The 26,217-nt window shown below is 40.2% G+C and overlaps 1 protein-coding gene across 2 annotated transcripts in view; it reads left to right on the top strand.

The window, feature by feature from the left end:
- NCKAP5 (NCK associated protein 5) overlaps positions 1 to 26,217 on the top strand; it is a 558,169-nt gene that overhangs the window by 38,193 nt on the left and 493,759 nt on the right. The gene's annotated exons all lie outside the window — the stretch shown is intronic.

Below are 26,217 nucleotides of genomic sequence, written 5' to 3'. Positions count from 1 at the left end.
ATAGCTTTCAGAGGAGACTACAAGCAGGGAGTGTACATCAGAAGAATGTGTCAGAGAATAACAAATATTGGCAAATGATCAAATATATTATGTTAGAGTGATCACAGGAAGATGAAGAGTCCAACTAGTGCAGCATTCTGTTTCAAAGAATGCACAGCTAGATCCAAAAATACAGTATGAAGGCTACAGCCCTCCCAATTCTCCCCACCCCCCACCAGCAGCTGGTGTTTATATAGGTATATTGTCTTTGACCATGGAAGTTCCATTTAGTCACAATGACTAATAGTGAATCATTACATTGTTCTTTGAATGAAATATATTGATATATTACTAGGTTTGAATAATGGAAGGAAAAGCCTCTAATATTATTGCAGCAGAACGGTTTAAGAAAGACAGGGTTGATATCATCCTTTTCTCCTCTTTGCTCCCTGACCCCACCTACTCTTTCAGGTTGTATGTGATTGTTCCGTATATTGTTAACAATATTATCATGCATTACACCCACATCCACACCCCCCCACACCAAGCTCTTAAAATACACTGCTTTATGCAAGTTAACATGAATAGATGTAAGGGTTTGCCTTTAAACTATGCGGAGCAATCCACACCTACAGCCAGCTGCAACATTTTGCACTCTGTTCCCAGAATCTGAAAAGGTACCCCTGTTGTTCATCAACTCTCCTCACATCCCACCCACACCCTCACTTTAAATATATACCTTAGGCAAGCTTAGGTGGTAAACTGACCCCTTTAAGCTCACCTAATATGTAGGGGGGAAAGAATAGCTTGAACAGCTGAGAGCGAGAGTCCTGCTAATTTAGAAAAAAATATATTGTGACTAATATAACAAAGACTTTGCTGCTTGTTTTGAATTGAAGGGTTTTTTTTTGATGCTTCTAATCTCACTGAAGTCTTTATCACATGGTTTGAAACTGTACCTCTGAGCTCAGATTTTCAAGAAAAGTTGCAAAGGCATTTGGTAGATAAGTAGTACTCTGTGCTATGAATTTTATTTATATCAGTCTACAAAGGGTTTCTCCTTTGTAAAGTTCAGGGAGAAATGTTCACAGGCTCCAGAAGAGAAAACAATCTGGACAAAAGAACATAAAAAGATGCATCTTCTTTTCTCTACCCATGGGCAAAAAAGAAATATTGTGCCTTTGCAAAAATGTAACAGAAGATGTTGTCTCTTATTCTATGCTACCTTTATCTAAGCCACTGCACCAATTATCTACTTAACATAGACCCAGGTGTGCTTTCCCTATGTGATGAAGGTTTTTGAGCTGGAAGTTGTAGAACAGCAATTTAACACATGCTTAGATCAGGCATAGGCAAACTCGGCCCTCCATATGTTTTTTGGACTACAACTTCCATCATCCCTAGCTAACAGGACCAGTGGTCAGGGATGATGGGAGTTGTAGTCCCAAAACATCTGGAGGGCTGAGTTTGCCTGTGCCTGGCATAGATACTACTGACCAGGTCTTTATGTGGTAGCGGTAATGAAGCTAAGAGTTTTAATTAAGGATAGTTTTAGAATCCGTTTCTAAGTCAGATCCTGCCTAAATATTACAGGTCTAAATTCCAGCATAATTTCTAGAACTGGGTGTGCATGCGTTGGACATGGAGGGTTCATGGAACCTGTGTGCCAGCTCACTCCAGGCCAAGCATGGCTGTGCTGCACATCTGCCTGCTTGTGCAGGGAGGAGCCCATCTGGCCGATGCATGCCTTGGCAGGCAGATCCCGCCTCCCCCCCCCCCATGCTGACCAGGTGGCCATTCAACAAGGAGGCTGGGGATACGACGGCGAGGCCAGGCTGGGCTCTGGGGCTCAAAGACCACCAGGGGCAGACAGGGCAGGATGGGGATCCTTTTATGGAGACTCTTGGCTCACGCCCCCTAAAAATTGTGCTCCTGGGGCTACACCACCCTATTCCCCCAAACACTATGCCCCTGGTTGTTCCAACACATTTTAGACCCCATTGGTCCCTGAATTTCCCTGAAGAACCAGAATGGTCTGAAACACATTGGATCAACAAGACTTTTTCTTCTCTGCCACTTTTTTGTTTGTTTGTTTCCAGTTATGTTTTGAGGTGTTCCCATTTTTGTTGGACCTACTATAGGCTTTGATACCCTGAATATGGTTTGGTAATTTGTGCGAAATATAGCAGGCTTCACTGGACACCTCTAAAGTGCTTATTAAGACCAATGGGTCTTAGGATAAAATTGCCGACAGTAAAGTAGAGAAGAAATAGAGTTCTATCATAAATAGGGGTGACTGATTAGGATTTTGCTTTTAAACTTAAAAAAAAAAAGTCAAAGGAATCCTGAGACTTGGGAAATAAGAGAACTCTTCTTCCAAAAGGAAAAGGGCAGAGGTAGAAAATGTCACCATCTCTATTTCCTTGGTTAAATCTAGGCAAAATCCTGCCCCTTTCCTTATTGTTTACTGATGTGATGCACGTTGCCAGATCTCTCACAGCCTGCTGCATATCACCTCATCTGTTCTGTATATGCAGAAGGGTACCAGAGATAAAACTGTCAGAATAAAATAAATTCCTCATTTTCTATAAGCTGTTTTGATTGTTGTCTCTTTCGATAGCAGAAGCGCTGTAAAGTTTATTTGTGATGGACAAAGATACTGAGATAATTTCTTTTGGGAAAAGAACACTTTTTTTTTGCATGTGTCACAAGTAATATAGTTGGTGGCTTGGATCTCGTGTGCAAACAGGATCTGGAGTTGCCTTTGACACATTCCCCTGTCAGTGAGGAGCCTCCCCAACTGAGAACAACTCTGATGCTGAGCTGGTCCTAATTCCATCTCTGTCTCAATGGAGACACCAGTGCTGGGACTAACAAGCATCATGGACCCAATTTACTCAAAGGAGTGCCTGTTTGTTTGCCCAGTGTTGAGATTCTAGCTGCTTGCCATGCATATAGCTGTGGTGGCTTTGCTCTTCAAAGCAAGCAGCAGGTGGCATGTTCAGGTTGGATGAAGGTTTTAGTTCATGCTTAGATCTGCATTTCAGCTCTCATGTACCTGCTGATTTCTGAAGCCTTTAACTTGCCTTATGCACCAATCTTATCTAAAAATTGAAGCCTTTGGCAGAACTAGAGTTCTTCATCCAACGGGGAGGGCCAGGATTTATTTATAGAAGGATTTCTGCACTGCCACATCATGAGATACTAAGGTGGTATACGCTGTTAAAACATAAAACACAATCTTTTTTAAAAATTAGGAATACAGATAATAATTAAGGTGACTGGCCAATTGAAATTTTAAAAGCTGCAAAGGCCTCTTGGAACAAACAAAAAAGTATTCAAGTGATACCTGAAAGTCAAAAGCAAGCATGTCTGGTGAATCTCTGCTGGAAGAGTGTTCCACTATATGGGTATGGCAATACTACGTAAATGCTCAAACTCTAGTTAAGGTCAGTTGGGCCTCTGTAACACAGGCAACAACTAAACAGCACTCCTCTGGATGAAATAGAATGATGTGTGGGCAGTCCAACATAAATCCACCACTAATGCAATATTATTACAGCAACAGTGACATGTCCCAGAATATACCGGTACTCACAGACACACACAACACACCAGTTTAGCCAGAAAAGACTCGGGGATATCTTTTCCTGGTGAGAATCATGGGGGTTGTAGTTTTGTCCTCCTGAACTGAATTGGGAAGCAGACACTCCCCAGAAACTAAAAATCCCATAATATTTGACATGAAATGTTTCTTATTATACTCAGACCATCATTTCTAGCAAAAGTTTCTCCTGGGTTTAGAAAGCTGTGCCCACCATCAATTTTGTCTCTTCCGTTTGCAAATATAGGTATTGCTTTTTTATTTCCTTGAGAAGGTGGAGGGGTAGGGGAGGCAATTTAGCAATAGGAATTTCTAGTTTATTGAAAGCCCTATACCCTTAAAAAGTTTGAAACCTAATCATCTATAGGCTACTGGGTTTCTAGAAAGATGACAACATTAACTTCCTTTTTCACATGCATTACTGGTTTGTCCTGTTTGTTCTATTAGTAGTACTGAAAATAATATTTACCAGACTGCTCAAGGTTATGTTCTCATATGAGACAATAGGAATGTCTGTTCCTACTATCTGCTATGTTTAGACTTAATTTGGTTTTGCCACCACTTGTTGTTAATATGGAGGAAGGTATGGTTGGTAGAAGCACCCCAGAAAAGTAAATGCTTACATATTCATATGCATAGCTGCAAGCCTAAGCATTTGTGCTTTTATTTTGATTTGTGGACTAAATGCTTAAACTCTGGGACAGCCTGGATATATCTTTGTCTTATCTATCCCACACCAGCCCTTTCTTTTCTCAGTTCTGTTGCTAACCCTTGGCAATTTCTTGCTTCCTTTCTGCTTATACTTATGTTCACAACACAAGCCAGTACAGTGGTACCTCGGGTTAAGTACTTAATTTGTTCCGGAGGTCCGTTCTTAACCTGAAACTGTTCTTAACCTGAAGCACCACTTTAGCTAATGGGGCCTCCCGCTGCTGCTGTGCTGCCGGAGCACGATTTCTGTGCTCATCCTGAAGCAAAGTTCTTAACCCAAGGTAATATTTCTGGGTTAGTGGAGTCTGTAACCTGAAGCGTATGTAACCTGAAGCATATGTAACCTGAGGTACCACTGTATTGCATGAATCCTCAGGTCTAGAGGGTTTAGGGTGTTAGAATGTGGCAGTTTTGTCAGGGTGACCAACCTCAAACCTTTACTCCAGAGCACAACACTCCTAAGTGTGTGGGCCAGCCTAGGTGTTCATTGTAACAATACAGTGGTACCTCGGGTTACAGACACTTCAGGTTACAGACTCCGCTAACCCAGAATAATACCTTGGGTTAAGAACTTTGCTTCAGGATGAGAACAGAAATTGTGCAACAGCGGGAGGCCCCATTAGCTAAAATGGTACCTCAGGTTAAGAACAGTTTCAGGTTAAGAACGGACCTCCAGAATGAATTAAGTTCTTAACCGAAGATACCCAAGGTTCATCCGAGGATGAACATGCCTGAGGAAGCTCCTTCCTGTCCAGCACCCCAGCAGTACCACTACCATTGTTCTGGAGGGTTGGGAAATCAGTAAAAGTTGCTCTCCTACTGCTGTCCATCAGCAGGCTCCCTCTGCGGGATCAAAATTCTCATCTGATTAAAAGAAGTTTTTTTATCCAGAGAAGGCAAACTCTGGCTGTAGCCCTGTGTTTAGTGGCATAGGAAGGGGGGAGCGGAGGGGGCGGTTCACCCCGGGTGCCACTCTGGGAGGGGTGACAAGATGGCCTCTGCCTCCCCCCAGCTGTAGAGTGGCCGAGGGCACCTGCAGTCCATATGGGTGTTGCTCTCTTGCGGCGTCTGTACAACCCACCACACGCAAGCGGCATCCTGTATGGACTGCGCATGTGCAGCATTCTGTACAGAGTGTGTATGCGTAGGATGCCGCACATGCGCAGTCCGTATGGGCTGGGCCGTCTCAGGTGCTGGAGAGGGTTCCTCCACCACTGCCTGTGTTACTGAGTTATGTTGAACAATCTCTCAACTAACTAACCTTGTTAAATTCACTGCTGTAAAATATTTACCAATGCTAATGTGCAACATGCTTTAAATATTCCTAAATTATGTTTGATGACTTAAAGCAATTCACTAAAATTTGGTGCCAGAATGTGCCATTACATAAACCTAAGAGAGGATTCACACAAATAGCTTTAAATAGTGCTTAATTTTTCTAAATATCTGTGAGGTAGAGATTGGTATTGTAAATTAGTCAACACACATTTTAACATAGGGCAAAAATACATGAGCCAGGCTTCAAAATTCTGTTCAACCTTACCTGTATTTTAGACTATGGTTGAAGGTAAAATATGTCTATGTCTTTGCTGCAGTCCTGGAAGATGGAATTTCTTATTACTTCTAATACAAATGATTCCCAGATGATTCTAGTAAAAGTTATACAAGAACAGACCCACTCTTGAAAGATGAGAGAAAGACCATCTGAGACATGCAGTATTTTTGAACATATGATTCCACAAGAAATATATCCCTGTAGGAGCAGAAAGTTAGTGATTTGTTTTGGGCTGAATGTGGCATATTCATTCGTCATACATTCCTGAATTGGAGCAATACTGAAAATATAGGAACAAATATGTAGTTGTGTGTTTTAAATGTGTTCTTTATGGTTTCATGAGTGTAAGTATTATGTGAAAATATGCATCTGGCATCTTTTGTTTTGGAGGAATAAGCACTTTTCTTAACGCACGAAAGCAAATATATTTTAAAATATATATATGTATATATTCTATATTTACTAGGCTTTTGCATTTTATCCAATGAGATGCATCATGAACCTAACTAACAGACTTCAGACTCACTAAAAAAAATTGCAGCAGAAAGTCAAATTTAACTCCTTTATGTATTTGGAGTTCTAATTGGTTCTAAACATATGTGAAAGTATTTCTAATTCAGAATTGGAAAAACTGCATTTGGATCAGTTATACTGCAGTCAAATTAAATTGAAACACTGCATTCCATGGCATTTAGGATTGCAACTGCTCCCAAACATGGTGATAACTCAATCTTAGCAACATGGCTGTTTTTCCAGATTTTGATTTCGGAGAAAGTGTGACGAGTTTGTGAAATCACACAAAGACATTAATGTTCTTCACAGGCCCCATGATACCCACCTTGCAAACAGGTGACATGTTAATGCAGTCATATGAATTAGTAGGGACTACCTTATTCAGTGGGCTACCTTCCAGATACATTTGGCGAACCATAGCATGGCCACTGTGACTCATGTATTAGTGACCTCAAGGTTGGATTACTGTAATGTGCTCTGTGTGGGTCTTTGATTATGACTAATGTTGGATAAAACCCATTGATAGTCTCTTTGGACACAGCCTTGACAGCAAAGTATTGCATCAATAGAAATGAAGTTCTGTGATAGGTCAGACATTGTTATTAGAACAACCAAAATTCTACCTTCCCAAGCAAAGGAGTCTATAGAGCAATAATCTTTCAGTTCAGTGAAGCACTTGGCTCTGACTACTGCATTGGAAGCTAAAGTAGTGGTATAACTGGAAATCTATTTATACCTATAAGATAACTTACCACCTTTACAGCACATTTCTTTTAGAAAGTGGTGAATGGACATCATTAAGAACCAAGGCAGGACTGCTCAGTCACACACCAAGGGAACTTAAGTTTGAGGTATACAAGGACAGATATACAATACTAGCACAATTGCAGAGAAACAGTGATGATTCTAGAAAATAAGGAGCACACTGCTAACAATACAATCCTAGCCATATCTGTTCAGTAGGTCTTATTTAGGGTGGCAACCTTGTTTATTTAAATATGTAGGATGGACCTACATCTAGGTAGGCATGTGTAGGACAACACTATCACTGGGACACAGTATGAAGGGCTAGTACCATTTTAATGTGATCAGAAAGTGAGGCAGACCCACTGACATGTATACGTCCATAGATCATAAAAGTCCAGAGGTAACAGGGCTGCTGCAACAACCAGTGTTGCGTTGGACCATGAAGGAGTGAGAAGCTGAAGCATTCCTTGTATTCCTTTTCTTGCAGGTCTGATTTTATAGAATCATATAATTGTAGAGTTTGGAGGGGACCCTGAGGGTCATCTAATCCAACCCCCTGTGCATGGCCAGCATGGTTTGAACAGAGGCTAAGTGCTCCTAACAAAGGAGGATCTGTAAACTAGAGAAAAGCTGATGTCTGAAACATTTCAGAGTTTTAAGACCTCCTTAATTCTGTTGAGTCTGATAACTGCATTTTTTTAATAAAAAGAAATACATGGTTGGTATGTCTCAATGCTGGAGTCCTCCCATGTTTGTGTCATCAATAGAGAATAGCTATTAGTATACACAGTAGCACTTCCTTCACCTTGCCCTTTCAGTGATCCAGGTCATCACTTGAAAAGTTTAGCTTTTGGGAAATAAGTGCAGATGTTTTGTAACTTCAGCTCAAGGCCTTTCTTTGAGGTGACACTCATGGGGACAAGGAAGTGGAACACACACTTAGGGAGATGCTAATTTCCCTCCTCCGAGCAATGCAGTTTCCTTGAAGACTAGAAGCTGTTATTCTCGTTTCACACATAAAGACTAGTCTCAGGTCCCAATCTCAGGAGTGAAAGGTCAGTAATTTCTTGTCTTACCAGCTCACCCACCACAAGCTGAATGGCTCTCTTTGTCAGTTACAGCCTGATCCTCAACCTTTTTATTCAGAAGAAAGCCTCACTGATTTCATTAAGACTTACATGGGCGTATAAATATTATTAGGACTACAGTCTCAAATTTTTGAGATTTAAATCTGCGAGAGACACAGAAAGAGACTTTCTATAATCACCTTTAAAAAAATAGGCATGAACTTATTTTACTGGTGGTTATTTATTTATTTATCAAGTTAGATATAAGATATTAGTCCTACAAAACACTTAAGCATGTTTGATGAACCTATTAAAATTTTTGCAAAGTTTTTCTTACACTCTAAGACTTAGCAGACTCTATTAAACTTCAAACCATTCCTAGCATCTGTGCTGGTTTTTGTGTGTGCATCTATATAACATTTATATATAAAAAGTCATACTAGAAGTATGCAGCTTTTAAAAAGTATGGTAAATGCAGCATTTAATATATGTTTTTCTCACTAGACCTCATGTCCTTTTTATTCCTTTCATTTTTCAGACTGGCAAAGGATATGATTCTTATGGAAACTTGGCTTCGTGATCCTAAGGAAAGCATAGTTTAGATAATCACAAGTATTTACATATGTATAAGTGAAATACCGACTAAGCTCTCAGATTGTGCTTCGGGGTAGACAGTGGTGCCTCCCCACCCCTCTCAGTTCCGCTTTTCTTTTTTTGACAGCCAGTTAATAAAGACTCAACAATAAGCAGCTGCTTGTGATGTCATTTGGGACTTTGTCCACAGAGCTTGTATTTACAAGCACAGAGCAGCAGAAAAGCTAACTGGCAGCAAACTTCATGCCTGCAGTTACAGTAGGACTTTCAGCGGTGACTTGATGAACTTGAGAGCTAACTCAGTACTGCTCCTCACCACAGATTTTTAAGGCTTGGTAAATAAACACAGCATCAACTCGAGCAATTTTTAGACTGCTGAAAACTTTCGTATGGTTTGGATTTCTCTAGTACGGGAGCATGTTTTAAGTGAACAACAACAAGTAAGGTTGGCTGTTCTTACTGCTGTTATTTCCCTGTTCTAGAATTCTATCAGATTAGCACAGCTTTCTTTCTTTAAATGTTGCTGTATTTATTATGTTTCAGCTTCACTACCAAGATTTGCTTTTAATTATAATAGGAGCAAGTGTGCTGCTGTTAGGCGGGATTACAGCAAGGTTTTTCAATATGCTTTATGCATTTGCTCATAAAATGGGAATGTTTGGAGATGAGCGAGAATTCAATTCTAACTTTTTTGTTTGCATTTTTATGATGATATTAAGCTGCCCCTTTTTCAAGTTCCATCCGCTTACAGTTTTAAGTCTAATATCATTGTAGATATTTTGTCATCAGCTAAACGAAGAACTTGAAAATTCCCACCCACCCCTTGTGGCTTCTGTGTTAATGCTCAGATTATGTTAGAATTAGCATTTCAAAATTGTATTGCCGGCTTCGACATAACAGACTAACTGGATCTATCTTGATCCATAGTACAGGTTTTGAAAAGTTAGAAATTTGAAAGTTCAGACGCTGCAAAATGTTTAACAGCTTGAAGCTGTTTTAGTAGAAGTCCTTTATGCTAAGAGTGACAGTTTTGGAATTGGCTGGTTTTTATTGAGAACAGAATGGGATGGAGCACAACCATGGAATCATTAATCACAGTAGTCTCTGGCAGCAGAAGGAAACATGGGTTTGTAACTCTATTTCAGAGAAGAGCAACCTGTGGCCCTCCCATATGTTGTTGGACTCCAACTCTCATGAGCCCCAGCCAGCTCCAACAACATCTGGAGGGCCACAGGTTCCCCATCCTTGCTTAGAATTTAAGAATGCTTGGCCTACATTCATCAACGAATATACAAACAAAGGTGCATAAACTATTTATCATGTAATAAAAGGGACAGTGTGAATCTGCCATTCCTTGCTCTCCTACAGGGCAAGTCTTACAGGAGAATCCTATGCAGTCTGGCATGCAATTACCGTATTTTTTGCTCTATAACTCACTTTTTCCCTCCTAAAAAGTAAGGGGAAATGTGTGTGCGTCTTATGGAGCGAATGCAGGCTGCGCAGCTATCCCAGAAGCCAGAACAGCAAGAGGGATCGCTGCTTTCGCTGTGCAGCGATCCCTCTTGCTGTTCTGGCTTCTGGGATTCAGAATTTTTTTTCTTCTTGTTTTCCTCCTCCAAAAACTAGGTGTGTCTTGTGGTCTGGTGCGTCTTATAGAGCGAAAAATATGGTAATTCCCAATGCATTCAGTAAGGCTTACTCCTCAATAAATCAAATAATTATGTTCTTAGGATCCAGTCCTATGCACACTTACGTGGAATGAAGTCTTACTGAACACATTCTAAATAAACATGCACAGGTTTGTACTGTTCATCTGTAAAGCCACCATTAGAGTCTGGCTGTCATGAAACTTCTATAGTCAATAAACCTACATTGCCTTCTGGTTCCTTCTCATGCTGTTCACTCTCATAGCAACTGTGATGCAATAGCAGTTGCTGACAGATATAAGAAGAGGTGGTCTGGATTTCCATGCATGCCTCATGGTCTTCAAATACTTTCTCCACAACCCTCCCTTAGAAATAAAAAATTAAATAAATATCAAATTATTATGTTTGAGAATGCCTTCAGCTTCTCTGTTCTATTTTCAAAATAGTAACATCCATTTGGAACAATTTGTTCACATATTTCCCATTCCATTACCCATCTTTTATCCCTAAAGAATACTGGGTTTGGAGGCTATATTTAAGGAGAGTTAGGTGGTGTACAGGTATGGGTGTGGTGTACCCTCAAGCCTCAGTAAAGCTGAAGTTTCCTTCACCTAGGCCCAGCCAACTCATCTGTGATGCTTAGTGAAAGTCATCATTGTTTTCCAGCTGCCCATTATGACTCCACCCAGACTTCACTGCCCATTGATGCTGTCAAGGAGAAGTTCCCAGTTTAACCCAGCTGTGGTTTTAATGTAACATCTGGAGGTAGACAGGAAAGGTTTGCTGCACCAGCTCCAGGCTGACTCAGCAAAGAGGTCTAGACTGGGCTCCTTGCTACAACCTGCTGGTAGGTCAGCTAGCTTAAGATCCAACAAACCTTTGGCCAACTTAGCTCTGTCTCTTTCCTCAAAACACCCTGTTTCAGGGGTTTACCCTGGATACCATTGGTGGGGATACCACTGGCACTGGTGAGCAGAGTGAAGACCTCTGTGACAGTGGAGCCTGCCTGCCAGCTGAGCCTGGTACAGCCAGGAGGACCTGGGTGCAAGTATGCCAGTCTCACTTCAGCCTCTTCCAGTACGGTGGATTAAGGGGCTTGGATTGCTCATCCTATGTAGACTAGAAATGCAAAATCATACAATAAAAGCCAATGTTAACATGGTTTCGAGCATGAAGCAGCATATTTCACTCCATGCAGCGAAATACTATGCAAAATAAAAAGAGAAAATTACCCATAGCTTTGTTTAACAATGGCTCATGCCTTGTTTAATGATGTGTTTCATGTAGTCTTCAGAATCCCCAATTATTTTCTGCTAGTGACATAAATTAATCAATGTGCATTGAGAAGTGAGAAGGCTTGTGATTATATATATATATATATATATATATATATATATATATATATGAATATATATGAGAATATATATGAGAGATTATTTATTTGGACTAATGCTAAGGTGTTCTGCTCCAATATGGTGTATGCTGTGGCAGAAGGTGCCGTACATTGTTGCGGAAATTGCCTGTGAGCTGTGAAAGATGTGAATTCTATGGCAAAGCAGCTTGATAATAAAACAGTGGGTAAACATTATGTGCTGAAAGATGGGCATTTGCAAGGAAGCATTTGGAGAACAAATGTTTCTGTTGAGCCCCACGTTTTGATGGGCTTTCTACTAAAGTCTCCTGTTTGTTTTCACAGAACCAGATGAGACTGGGATGGTGTGCACACACAATAGATCTTTGCAGCTGGAAATCAGCGTCACAAATTGTTTTCTTTGACAGTGCTAATTGATTACAAGGGTTTAGCCTTATCTAAATTGTTAAATTCAGCAGTGTCTGTGCTTCCCTTTTCTTTTCTTTTCTTTTTTGCACAGACAAAATAAGGAGAGTTAATAACTACATAAAGGAACATGGGCAAATAATATTTGCTGCCTTTTAAAACAAAAACAAAGCCATAAATTGTAGATGTGGCAGTGTGAGGATTGACTGCCATAGGAGAGATGCAGAAAAACTTTGAACAGCGAATTGTGTTTTTCTAGGAAATTAATAGTAAATCATACCTTTTGGAGAACTGACAGTATCATGTGTGAGGTCTGACTGGGATGCCCCTGAAAGCCTTTTAAGCTAGAGTGTGTAATAAAGAGGTGAGACATGAAAATATGAATTGAATGAGGGCTACATTTATTGTTACAGATCTCAGCAGAGGGAAATAAGGGGGGTGGGGTGGAGAAAATCAGTTGCATGTTGCCTTGCATGAGCTATCCTGCCCAGGACAGGATGCCTGGCAACATCATAGCCCCTCTGCCTTCAAGGTGTGTAGGAAGGCTTTCTTACCCCTCCCCTGGGCTCACAGAACTCTGAGTGGGTGAAATCAGGCTGCTTAATAGGCACTCCATATCCAACACACAGGTCTCATGGCCCAGAGTGGCTCGCCTCTAGAAATGTCCAGCACCCAGAAAGGGGCCACCAGGTACTCACCTCTTCACCTCACCACAATTCTATCCTTGTACCTATCTGCCAGCTGTGAGCAGATTACTCTATTTAACAATACACACTGCCTAGTCTCAACCTTCCCAAATGCATACAGCATAGAGTAGGCAGTATAGTGAATCAGATCAGTGCTGTGCAGCAAAAGGGGCTGAAGGAGGCAGCACAAGGGCTTACATTAGCATGGCTCAACTTTTCATACGAAGTGGGCTGCAAGAGTTATTCAACACAAAACCCATGCCTTGTTAGGCAGGCTGTGGAGGCCAAAATTTGACACCACCCCAGCCCTTGCACTGCCTTCCCAAGCCAGATAAGCAAGGTGTTGGGTTTTGTGAAGGAGGCATGAGGTAAGGTCCTAGAGCCCTACCACCTGTTTCTGAAAGCTGGGAAAGTGCTAACTAGGCCACAAGTTTGACTACTCTGGCTTATATATACTGACTCCTCCTACAACATTGCTCAATGTGCAGGTGCATATGGAACATCTCCATGTCATGCCTTCCTTCTAGCCACATACGATGCGTCTGCTGTCAGCCTTGCACTGGCTGTTTGAGTAGTTTCCTGCTATAAATAGACACAAGTTCATTTGTCACAGTGGTTTGCACATTGGCATTATTGTTTCTTCTGTACTGGTGTTTTAACCATTATTCCCCATAGCAAACACATTTGTATTGTTTGGATGTAATGATCGTAGCTCAATAAACTATAGAAAAGAACACATTTCTATGCAGTCAGGGAATGCATATAGTGGAGCTGGAGCTCACCTATATTTCCAAGTGTTCAAAAGACTTTGGGGCACACATTTCCCTCTACATGTGACTTGCTTCCTGCAGGAAACAGCTGTGTAGCACTGGTGTTGTTGTAGCAAACATGGTTGCTGTGGAAAGTATAAAGCAGCTCTGAAGGCAGTGGTGTTATTCAAATTATGTGGTGTGTTAGTAGTAAGGAATTGTAGTTTAGCCATTCATGAGTTGCTCCATAGAATAGTATAACCTTCAAAACTCCCCCCCCTCCTGAAATGACTTCAAAGGTGCATTTGCAAAATGAAATGGAAGTAATTATTAAACTTTTACACTATTTACCCCCATGTGTTTCCCTCTTGTTAAAGTTCTAGAATGGGTCTTCTAATGTATACACAGTGAAATAACTTAGCTGTAGTACATATCCTTAATTAAAATTATACTTCTTACATAAATGAGCAATGTCTGATACTGGTAAGATTTGGGGGTGAGTTTTGCCAGTAGAGGGCCATGTTAAACTGAATAATATCAGAATGGACCCTTTTAGTGAGCTGCAGTTTTTATGAGGACTTTAAAGGACAATATTTTTGAAGGTGGTTTTTTGGTAATTTTGATATTTTATATCAAATTAGACTATTAAGCACTATTGTCTGCTCAAATTTTTTATTTCAGTGGAAGTGAAGTAGTAGACTGATGCTTTTTTGTTTAATCTCAGCTCTTAAAAGTAGGCTGAGGAATTTTTCAGACATAAGTAACAGTTTCAGTCATCCATCATCCATAAGATAAAAGGATAGCTAGGTAGACAGATTAGAAAATGATGTGTTCAGAATACACTGATAAAATGAGAAAGTGGACATTTTAGATCAGCAAACCATCTTTACAGTAAACAATTCAACCCAAAAATCCACTATTGATTTCTTTCTTACCTAAAACCTGGCTTTTCTGAATGTGTATGCTATGTTCACATTTTTCTGATTGAACGTAAAGGGTCATTCATTACCCTCTCAGTTGCTTGTCCTTTGAACAGATGTTAAAGGAGTAAGCCAAAGGGTTCCTCCTCCACAGCACCTAATTATAACTGGCATAAAAGATTAACAGATGTTGTAATTGTCCTTATACTTTGCTGAAATGGGTTTCTGCATAATTTGTTTTCCCGTCTCTCACCTGACAATACCATTCCTGTAAGGCTGCATGGACAATGGAGACATGCCTTCAATTTGTTATCAGGGCTTGTTGTACAGTCTTGCAATTTATGTTATATTTATTTACATTTTTAGCATAGTTTTTGTATTAAGCCATGCAGAGGAAAAAAACCACACATAAATTGCCAGCTTGGATTCCTCCCCCCCCCCCCATGTATCACATTGTTAGCCTCTGATGCTCAGTAGCTAGTGATGGGACATACAGTGGCACCTCGGTTTACGAACTTAATCTGTTCCAGAAGTCCGTTCTTAAACCAAAGCCGTTCTTAAACTGAAGTACACTTTCCCTAATGACGCCTCCTGTCACTGGTGCCCTTCCACCGTTCGGCTTCTGTTCATAGACTGAGGTAAAGTTCGCAAACCGGGACACTACTTCCGGTTTTGCGGAGTTCATATACTGAATAGTTCGTAAACAGAGCTGTTCTTAAACCAAGATACCACTGTATACAGTAGAAGTGTTCACCAACAACAAGATTTAGCTCAGACCCCAGTTCAGTGCTTTGGAAAACAACCCACTTCACTCTGAGACACTTTGTACACTGCCTGATTCAGTGGGGTCTCTGCAAGTGCACTTGGTTCCTCCAATTCACTATTGAGGAATGAAAAAATGGTTATATTTTTTTTTACATTTTTTTATTTGTATTTAATCCTTTCTCTTTAACCATGAATTCTAGAAGTTTGTAATTCTACAGGATCCCACAGACAATGCTAGATTAGGTTTGCCAGTGAAATGCTTTTGCCATAACAGCAATACAGTGGTACCTCGAGTTAAGAACTTAATTTGTTCCGGAGGTCCATTCTTAACCTGAAACTGTTCTTAACATGAGGTACCACTTTAGCTAATGGGACCTCCCGCAGCCACCGCACGATTTCTATTCTCATCCTGAAGCAAAGTTCTTAACCTGAGGTGCTATTTCTGGGTTAGCAGAGTCTGTAACCTGAAGCGTCTGTAACCTGAAGCATCTGTAACCCGAGGTACCACTGTACTGATAAACTCACACACTTCAATTGTTCCATTTATCACTGTATTTATTTTGTAAAACTTCCTGACTGTATGTAAGTGTTCTGTACACTCTGTATCAACAGAGTTAAGTATAACTTTCAGTTTATAGAACATAAAGTCTTGTGTAGGTGGTTTCAGAAATCAGCCTTTTAAAACCCCAGATCTTGATGCTTCAAAATGACATCAAAATCCAAGGTAGAAGAACAGGAGTTAAGAATGAAATCCTGGCTTAACAACAGTGATATGCACAGCATTTTAATTATGCAGACACCTGTTCACCACCAACTTTTAGTATTTCATATAGGTCACTGAGCAGCCATCTCATAGTAATGACTTTCACCCACTGCCAACCTGGACTGAATCTGAAATGCCATTCTTGGGTTAAAGGCTAAAATTCCAATTACCAGAAGTATGAGGTATCCAATTTCCTGCATTACCACACTGCTGAAGCACTGCTTGAGTGCTCTATATGTTTTCAGGAACGTGGAATCATGTATAAATTATGACTTATTAAAATATTAGTTGCATTGCTTTATGATATTAGCAAGTGTTAATAATTGATAGTGAAGGAAAGTCTCATGCAGCACATAGCTTAATATGTTTATTCCTGTTGCAGTGTCTAATACTCAGAGTGATCTGAGAAAGAGCCTTTGTACCATACAGCTAGCAGGGAGAACAATAAAACAACAGAATGTAGCAAGTGATGCACAACTTCTCTGCATGCAAGATTCATTAATAATTATTATGTGTTGAGTTTCTGTTTGATAAAACAGAACATTCAGCACATTGATCCATGGCTTCATAAATCATAGTTTATGGTTCATTAAATCACAGCTCTCTGTTCTGTCCAAACTAATATTTGGCTTAATACAGGTTAACAAACCAAGGTTATAAAACAGATTCAGAAAATAATCCTGCTTGTTTGTTAATTGATAAGCCAAAAGGTAGGATTGTGGCTCAATATAAGCCAGGATTTCTGTACGGAATCCAGTTTGTGATGGCAGAAGAGTTGAGCCAAGGAAGAACACACAATCACAACACTTACCCACAACTTTACAAACCATGGTTTGTAAGCCATGGACAAACTTCTGAATATTGTCATTCTATTAGAGTGTCATCAAATACTTAGAAAACAAGAAAGCTGTTTCTGGCATTTCTAGAATAATGTTGATTCAAATCCTTAATAAATCAATTGCATGTACTCTTAGAGAGAAGAAGAAAGCAGAAGTGAGTGTTGCCCACAATGCAGATTGAGAGTTGGTATCCATAGATGTGCTATCGAGGGAGGATTCCTGTGGGAGCACAAGTATTATGCATCTATGTTCTTTTGCCTTTATGGAGCACTGACTTCCCTAAGAATTAACATGATTCTACCTAAAAAGAGACTAGCACCTTTTACTAAGCTGAAAACATATTATAGCCTGATTAAGTTTTAGAATTCTTAATTTTAAAATAGCTTTCTATCAGCTGTTCTGTAGATTTTATTAATCTAGGGCTGCCATACATCCAGATGTTCTTCGGACATTACCGAGATTTCAAAGGCGGATTTGACATCTGGGGGGAATTTCCGAAATGTGGCGCTCAACAACTTTCGGGGTGTCCTGGTTTTTACTTTTTGAAATATGGCAACCCTAAATAATCTTCTGTTGCTGTAATCAGAATATTTGCAAAGTCCTATTCCATTTTCTATCTCCAGTAATATTCACCCTCTGTAGCTCTAATATTATTGTTAATGTCCTTCACCTATATACCTATTTCTTTTCTGTTTCACTTGAAATAACCAAATGCAGATGAGGTAAAGGAAATGGGTTGGATGACACAAAATGTAGAAGACTTATGGACTGTAAGTAGTAGTTCGTGAACTTTTTTTTAAATTTACATTTTTATTCATTCTGTAGCAGATGGTGAGAATCCATCTGCAATTGTCAGTACCTCTTTGCAAAAAGTAAAGCAAACCCCTCCCTGTGAGCTAGCAGCTGACTGCCTCTGGGGAAATGAGGCATTACTGTTATTTATATTTTTCCAAAGCAAACCTCTCAACCTAGTATCTGTATAATTTGGGCCAGACACATCAATGCAGAAAAAAGAAAACCAGAAGAGATTAAGGGGAAAGAAAACCTATTATTCCATCGCTGCCTTTGATACATTGCTCCCTGTAGTGTATTTTATAGTACTTTAGCCACTGTACTGTTTAATATCACAAGTCTTCTACCTTTTCCCTGGAAATATGGCACCACATTTTATATTAGATTTCATTGTAGAGAGCGTATCCTAATCAGTCTCTATTTCACATCATTGCAATAATCTTCTAAAGCTTTTTGGCAATGGTTTACATCCTTCAAAAAAATATAAAATGGTTATTTTCCCTCTCTCTCCCAAAGGCCTTTCTTCATTGTTTAAATTCATTACATCCAACTTTGTTCGACTTTGCTCATAAGGCTACTGTTATGGCTGTTTTCCAAATACCTTTCAATATTTCTGAACTTGTGGTCATTATTGGTGCAGACTACTTGGAATACATGGAAGTGTATTATATGTGAATTGAATACTATTGTGCTGCTGTGCCACCTGGTTCAGCTTTCAGCACAACATTTAAAATATGCTCCAAGCTAGAAAACACGGCTTCCCCTGCAATTTCCCAGATAGAATCCATTCAGGAGCCAATCTCTAGAATGTTTTGTGGTGTAAGTGGTGGACATTAGATGTGAATTCATAGATGTGTTACTGGAAATAAGTGCAATTAACCTGTATGCATGTGTGTCTACCGTTGTACATGGGTTGACTTGTTGACTTTTACACATAAAATGAATGTGTGGATTATTCAGACATTCTTGCTTTTTCATTAAAACCATTGATTACACCATACAGGAAATTGAATGTGTTTGAGACATATGTAATTGACATTCATTTAGGCTTGTAACTTGGTCCTGGCAGGTGGATACAATGGAAAACACTCTGAGGAAAACCCACATGTAAGTTGTTGTGGATACCAAGTGCAATGAACAAATCCATGATTGTCATCTTGTTGTCATTTTGCTCAAGTCATTGACATTTATAGTTTGCTCAGATCACATGTTAATGAAATCTGGGGTCTATCTATCTATCTATATCTATCTATCTATCTATCTATCTATCCTCTATCATATAATCTAATCTATCTATATCTATCTATCATCTATCTATCTATCTAATCTGAGCTGCCTTTACTGTAGAGCTTTAAGTACCTGTGATTTCCAAACTGTTCTTATTTTACCTCTGTCTATAATGGGAAATAGTTTTCTTTTACAACATGGGCAGAGAATGCTCTGGACAACTCAACACACTTCTTATACTACTCTCACTAGATTAACCATGGGGGGGAAACCCTTTCTTTTTTGTACACCCAAGTGTGTAATGATTACTGTTGATCCAATGCAGTCAAACAAAACTGATAGCCTTTTAACATAGCTTGATTTGCTGGAGTGATAGGTGGAAAAATGAATACACAGGCCACATTGAATTATTTCAATATTAACAATTAGGTCCTGTAGTTTAAAATCTCAGCCGCTACTGCTTTTGGTTTACAGCCAACCTGGTTTGCAGGTTGGATCTGGATTTGTTGTCAACAGAGTTCTGGTCAAGGATAGTCCTGCTGAAGGAAGACAATTTTCGCCATTTCTTCTTCAACCCCTTCTGAAAACCTGTTCATTGGTTAGGGGGATTCTCTGGAATGGGGAAGACGATGCAGGAAACTGAAAGGGAAAGGGGGAATTGGTGAAGATCATCATCTTCCTTCCTGCAGTGGGCTCCCTCCACTGAATCTGAAAGTCCTATCTGCAAAGAGAAGGAGCCCGTGTACTCATGGAACGGCAATGCTATTTTTCTAGAAAAAGAGGTGCCAAAACTCTCCACAAATGCCTCCCTTGTTCTCTTATTATGGCAATGGCACCTACCTGAGAGCTGCTCGAACTGAGTTCCAGTGAGTTCCAACTGGAAAAAAAAGCTCTGTGAAAGGGCAAATCTGGTTCCAATCCATTGCTTTGAAGAACTGAGCACAGCTCTACAGTGACATGTGGATGATCGGTGGCATAAGGAGAATGTTGCATAGCATCCCCATTCCCGAATTCATCTGTCATTGTCTCTACATGCATCCTCAGTTTCCCAGCTCATATCTGTCCTGAACTCTGTTCAAGCATTTAGTTTTGCAACCTGAATTCCTCAACTGCTTCACACAAGTGAATGAATAGCAAATGTACTCCTTTGACCTTTTCGGTCATCTTTGGTATAATTTACAGGCTGTTTGCTCTTCCCCTAGAGCATGCCCCCCAAAAAAACCTCATGATAAAAACAGACAGCCAATCAAAGTATGAAATGTTGAAAAGGTTACCACCTTTGGTTTTGCTGTGTCTGTTCAATGTTCATAGCCTTGTTAGCAAGAAATACTCTAACAAGAACAGAAAATGCCATCAGATGAATCATGTTTCTTACAGAGAAACTGAGAGATGATATAAACATAATCAATTTTCATTGCCAATGCAGATAACTATGTCCCAACCTTTCACATCTAGAACATTTCCTCTTAAGTGAATATTGTTGGCCTTTCAAACTGCTGATTAAGGTAGTGAGCAGCAGATCTTCAGATATACTTTTGTCTAGTAGCTGTTATCTCCTAGATAGTGTAATAGTCAATTCTACATTTTATTATCATTTATTAAATTATTTTTATACTACACAAGATATCATAGAACTAGACTTCTAATTCTCATGTAAGATTCTGGGTGGTTTTTTGATATGACAGGCTAATAGTGATTTGAAACTAATATACCTAGGTGCGTCTTGTGGTCTGGTGCGTCTTATAGAGCGAAAAATACGGTAGTATTCCAGAGAGTTCCACATATTAACTAACTAATTACCGGTAATTAATAACCAATTTATTTGAAAATCAGTTGCTATGGACTCAGAGAAGGAAACAACTGCTGGTTGTCCAAGTTTCCTGATCAGCTAAAGGAACATTTCTCCTTAGACCTCTAAATTGAGTCGTTCTTATGAAGACTCTTGACACCGAGGTGAGGTGGTGTGGTGGCTCAGAAGGTTCATCTTTTGAGGACAAGGCAGTTTACTGTCCAGCTTCTGTGAACAATAGGAGAGTTGAGTTGTTCATCTGGTTAGGACTGATATCTCACATAGGATATAAATGAGAACTGGGAAGAGGTCTGGAGACTTAGTGTGGAGGGCAGATTTTTTCTCTAGTCTAGGTAGTTTATTTGGTGCCTTGAAAAGCAGTCCATTTGTTTAAAGGCAGTAAGTTTCCATGAACATATTGCTCTTGCTCTAAAATGGTCTCACTGGATACTAATACATCTGTACGCTCAATTCAAGGTTCTTGTATTGACTTTAAGGCCTGATAAGGTTAGGGTCCAGAGTATTTGGGGCAGGAATGCCTACCTCTTTATGATCCCCCTTCCTGTCCCGGTATTACTCTGTATTCCATCAGGGAATTTGCCATTGACAAGAAGCAGGTGCTTTTCAATCAGTCTTCAAACTATGGAATTCCTTCCTCCTTGAAGTCATGCTAGCTCTTCCTTCGCTCCACTTGTTTATGTATTTATTACGTTTATATACTGACTTTTTGCCAATGCACCCATGGTGGCTTATAATTTAAAAACACTAAAAGAAGCAAATGATATAAAATGTAGAGTCCTTTCAGGTCAATAATGGTTTTATCATGAGTCTGGGCCTTCCCTCAGTTCTTAAGTCACCTCAGGGAAGGAGGTACCTCAGGCCACTGATGACTCATATAAAGAGCCAGCGGTATGTGCTTTGAGGGGAGGGAGCATGCCTTTTGTTGTTGTTGTGTCTTTTCTTTTTAAGATCTTGCTTCAGCATTGTTTAGCTTTGGTTCTTTGCACTTGAGTTTTTAATCTGACTTTTGTTGTTCTGCTTTTTTGAATGATGGCATCAACATGAGAACATGTCTGACTCACAGGCTGAATTTCTCCAGTCTGCCATTACCAAGCTCAATTGCCCCTGAAAATGGTATTTCAGCTGTGTTTGTTCAAACATCTTTGCCCCACCTTTCCACTAAAAAGTGCTTAATGTGCCTATTTTGGACTGGCAAAAATCTCATGCATGCTCTAAAGGCAGGCCAGGCCATGTGTAAATAGGGATTTTTGCAAAAGCAAAATGCGTGAAATCAGCTGTTGGGGGAAACAAAAGCCTCTAGCTGCTTGAAAGAAGCAATCTTGCCTTGTAAACCTCCAAACCAACCACAGTACAATATGGTCTTCACAATCCAAGTCCTCACTTCAAAGCTCCCATCCTATCAGAAACCTACAGTGTCACTTGCTCTGCTTAAAGCTCCCCCTCGCGCTTGGAGTGGACCGGATAGAAATAGTGGGGGCTGTGACATAGAAACAGGTGCCACCTGTCAGGTAGAGAGACTGCTTGTCTGACTTGTTATAAGTCATTATACCTCAGTTCTACCACAGCACTGTTGCTTTGGGAAGGTTTTGGCTAAGAGAAAACTTATTTCTTTTTAATTTCAGGCTGTACATAATGTAGATGCCACTGCAAGTTTTCTGGTTTCCTTTTCACCTGGCTGTCAGAAGCAGCCAAAAATTCTTAACTAGAATTATTAACTTCTTATTTTTGTTGTTTTTAGCATTTAAATAAGCTCAGCTTGCTGCATACCAGAGAAGGGAGGGTAAAAGGGTGTGGGTGTTAACATAACTCTTGGACTGACCTGATTATATTCCCAGTGCAGGATGTTCTCATGCTTTGCAGAGGTAGGATGCCTACATATTGTGATAATATTTTGGAGCATTGAAGCATTTGGAAGGATAAGAAGCAGTTATGGGATAGAAATATGTTACTCTGACAGATAGGAAGGTGGGGGCTATAAATCAGCAATGTTGGTTTACAATGAGCGTTCCTCCACGGTCCTGTGTACACTATGATATTACACTGTGATATTTTGTTGTGTCATAAAATAGTTTATTATGCAATAAACCACTGTGGTAGAAGAGGGTATTCACAGCACTGGGCTGCAGCACCAAAACAGCGGAAGGGACAAGGAACATTCAGACTCTGATGGAGCCAGCCATCACTATCCACATCACTGGTCCACAGCTCAGTGTTCTCACCTACCATTGCAACTGCCCACTATTGCCAGTCACTTGCACCCTTTCTTGGCCCTACCAGTAGTCTTCCTGGTCCTAGTGGTCCTGGGGTGGGATTTTAAAATAGAAGGTCAAAGTCCCTCTTCTCTGGACTGTCAGTGGCAGAAGGCAGATGCTATTTTAGCTTCTCAATGCAGTGCCCAACATCATATCGAAAGGAAGTGGTATTTCAGATATCTGGGGCCCAAGTCATTAGGGTTTTAAACACCCTGAATTGGGCCCAGAAATGAACTTGCATCTAATGCCAGTTGTTTTAAAACATGAGTTTTAAAGGGATCCTTAGTCCGTAATCTGCTGCATTTTGGGCCAGTTGACGTTTCTACATCATCTTTGAGAGCATTCCCACACAAAACATTTTACATTAAACCAGTCTGAAAGTTACCAGAGCATGGTTCAAACTCCAGCTCACAGTACATTGCACTAGTGGTACCAGCATAATTTTCTTTTCATTTTTAAGGGAGAATGACAGAGAGGAAAAGAGAATGCACAACATATCTATGTAGCAAAATATTAAAAGCAGTTATCATCCTTTAGGCTGTGGTATATTGTAGGCCATGTACCTATAAAGGTTTTAACTATAGATGTAGCTTTCATAATTTTTCATGTAATCATTATACCAAGTTATTTATTGACCATGGGAGTGGCATATTATACATTTTAGAAGTAAGTCAATAAATAAATATTACCTGTTTGTCTAATAGCTATATCTCTTCTTCAACCAGGATTAATAACTCTAATTATAGATATGTTTAATTTAGGCAAACTATCAGTGGAGAGTGGGAATTCTACTATAACTATTATTAACAACCTGGTATGAAATTTTTAATAAATTCCATTATTTATGTTTAGAATAGTTTTTAAACCACTTGATCAAAGAGATATCCTAGTAGTGTACAAATAAAATTGTACATAAACACATATACACACAACCATAAATCAACATTATTTGGATACTCGCTTGTTGAGGAGAAAGATGAGCAAATGATATTAAAAGATATTTATTAAATGATAGATTAAGTGATATATTCTACTAAAGCAACCTTGGTGAATAGATTGTGAGCTGTACCACACTGCTCCTGTGGTCTGAACTGAGAAGCATAATGTATTGAGAATTGTATTTCATGTTGTCTTGCAAAGGTTCTTGAGTCTTGCAATATCCTGGAATACTAGTTGCATTGACTCTGGGGTGTTTTTCTTTTTTGGAGAAATGAAAAAGATCACACAAACACACACATTTTTCTGAAGTACAGTGGTACCTCGGTTTCCGAATGCCTTGGAAGTCTAACATTCCGGTTTTCGAACGCTGAAAACCTGGAAGTAAATGCTTCCGTTTTCGAATGGGCCTCAGAAGTTGAACAGCTTCCCCCGAGTGTTTCCCAATTTTCTCAATTAAATTTCCAGACCGCCCTTTGCGCCTCAGTTTTCAAACATTTCGGAATACAAATGGTATTCCAGAATGGATCACATTCGAAAACTGAGGTAGCGCTGTGCTTCCTTCATAAGCAGGGCTGCTGTATAACAATATGTACCAGTGTGTGCTATCCTGGATAGTTTCCAAAGAACTGAATAGGCTGGGGAGTTGATAAATAGCACCTTTTACCCCATTTTAATCCAGTTTCATGTGGTGATTGAAATGTTGTAATATTTAATTTGATGGTCTATTCTAGTGCCATTTAGAAATAATTACTATACTCAGTGTTATTTTTCATGTCAAACAGAAAAGATATCTCTCCCTCTCTCGCTCTGTTTTTTCCTAACAAGAAAAAAGTATAATCACACAGGATTGCCATTTAGTTGTGTTAGTAATGGACAGAGCCATTCTACAAAACTATCAATTTAACTATGGCACATATTAACTGTCTGCCTAAGCCACTTGAGAAACCTCTTTTGGCCCCAAAACTTTCTGGGCATCCTACTTTCCAGTGTTGTCTTTCACATCTCAAACACTTGGAAAGCTCATAAGACTTACTTTGCACAGTGATTGGATACATATATTTACTTGAACTGGTCTGTGTGGTCAGGGGCGGAGGAAGGGGGGTGCAGTGAGTGTGGGCTGACCCAGGTGTCACCACTGAGAGGGGGTGACAAAATGTCAGGCGGCACTCACTGTGGGGCCTGCAGCACGCCTGAGCCACATGCCTCTCCTGGGAGAGACGTGGTGGCTTGGTTGCGCACAGGCTCTGTGCTGCCCAAATGGTCTGCCCACTGCCTCCCTCCCCTAGCTGTAGGGCGGCTGAGTGAGAGGAGGCAGGCAGACTCCAGAGGCCCTGCAGTATGGCCCGCCCCTATGGGCGGCTCGGCCCGCCCCTGGGCGCACTGCACCAGGAACCCAAGCAGCTTCCTCCACCACTGTGTGTGGTGTAGTGGTTAGAGTGTTGGACTAGGACCCGGGAGAACAAGGTTCAAATCCCCACTTGGTCATGAAACTCACTGGGTGACGTCAGACCAGTCACAGCCTTTCAGCCTAACCTACCTCACAAGGTTGTTGTGGGGATTAAATGAGGAGAGGGAGAACCATGTATGCCATCTTGAGCTCCTCGAAGAAAAGGTGGGATATAAAGGCAATTGATAAATAAAAATAAGATATATGCACTTGGAGTATTCATATAACATCAGAGCCAGAATACATGCAAGTTTTCAGACTAGATTGCAACCAAGGATTTTCAGTTACAGGACACTCTGTTCAGTTGTTCAGAAATGTGTTCACTGTGAGGACATGATGCTTTGGTAACAAGCTCCACCTCCATGCTATGTCCATTTGTGAATGCCTGAAAAGATATTGGGGCTCTTATTCAGCCAATTCTGTTAATATTGTTATGAGTTTTTCAGGGAGGGCAGATCCTCCTAAATTCTTAGATTTAGCTAATATTTGGACCTGGTACAAATCCTTGCACAAATGGAATGACTTTGTTGGCTACAACTCATTGCCATTTGCCATAATGCCATGCCCCTATGCATGTTCATTGGACAGCTGAATGGGGCTCTCACTTCCAAGGTTGGGCTGCAGCCATCCAGGATTCTCTGAAGGAGCACTGCTCATGTGAGTAGCCTGCTTATGTGAGAATTCAGTTGCAAAGAGCAGTTAGCTTAGCAAATGTATGAGCTGTTTATAAGTTCTCTGATGAAGAGCTGCTCCTTACTGACATGTGGTAAAACAGCCGTAGGCAAACTCGGCCCTTCAGATGTTTTGGGACTACAACTCCCATCATCCCTAGTTA

The sequence above is a fragment of the Podarcis raffonei genome, chromosome 1 (genome assembly GCF_027172205.1).
Source record: "Podarcis raffonei isolate rPodRaf1 chromosome 1, rPodRaf1.pri, whole genome shotgun sequence".
Taxonomy (NCBI): Eukaryota; Metazoa; Chordata; class Lepidosauria; order Squamata; family Lacertidae; genus Podarcis; species Podarcis raffonei.
Note: the sequence above shows the minus strand (reverse complement) of the source record. Positions and strands in the feature narration are given on the sequence as shown.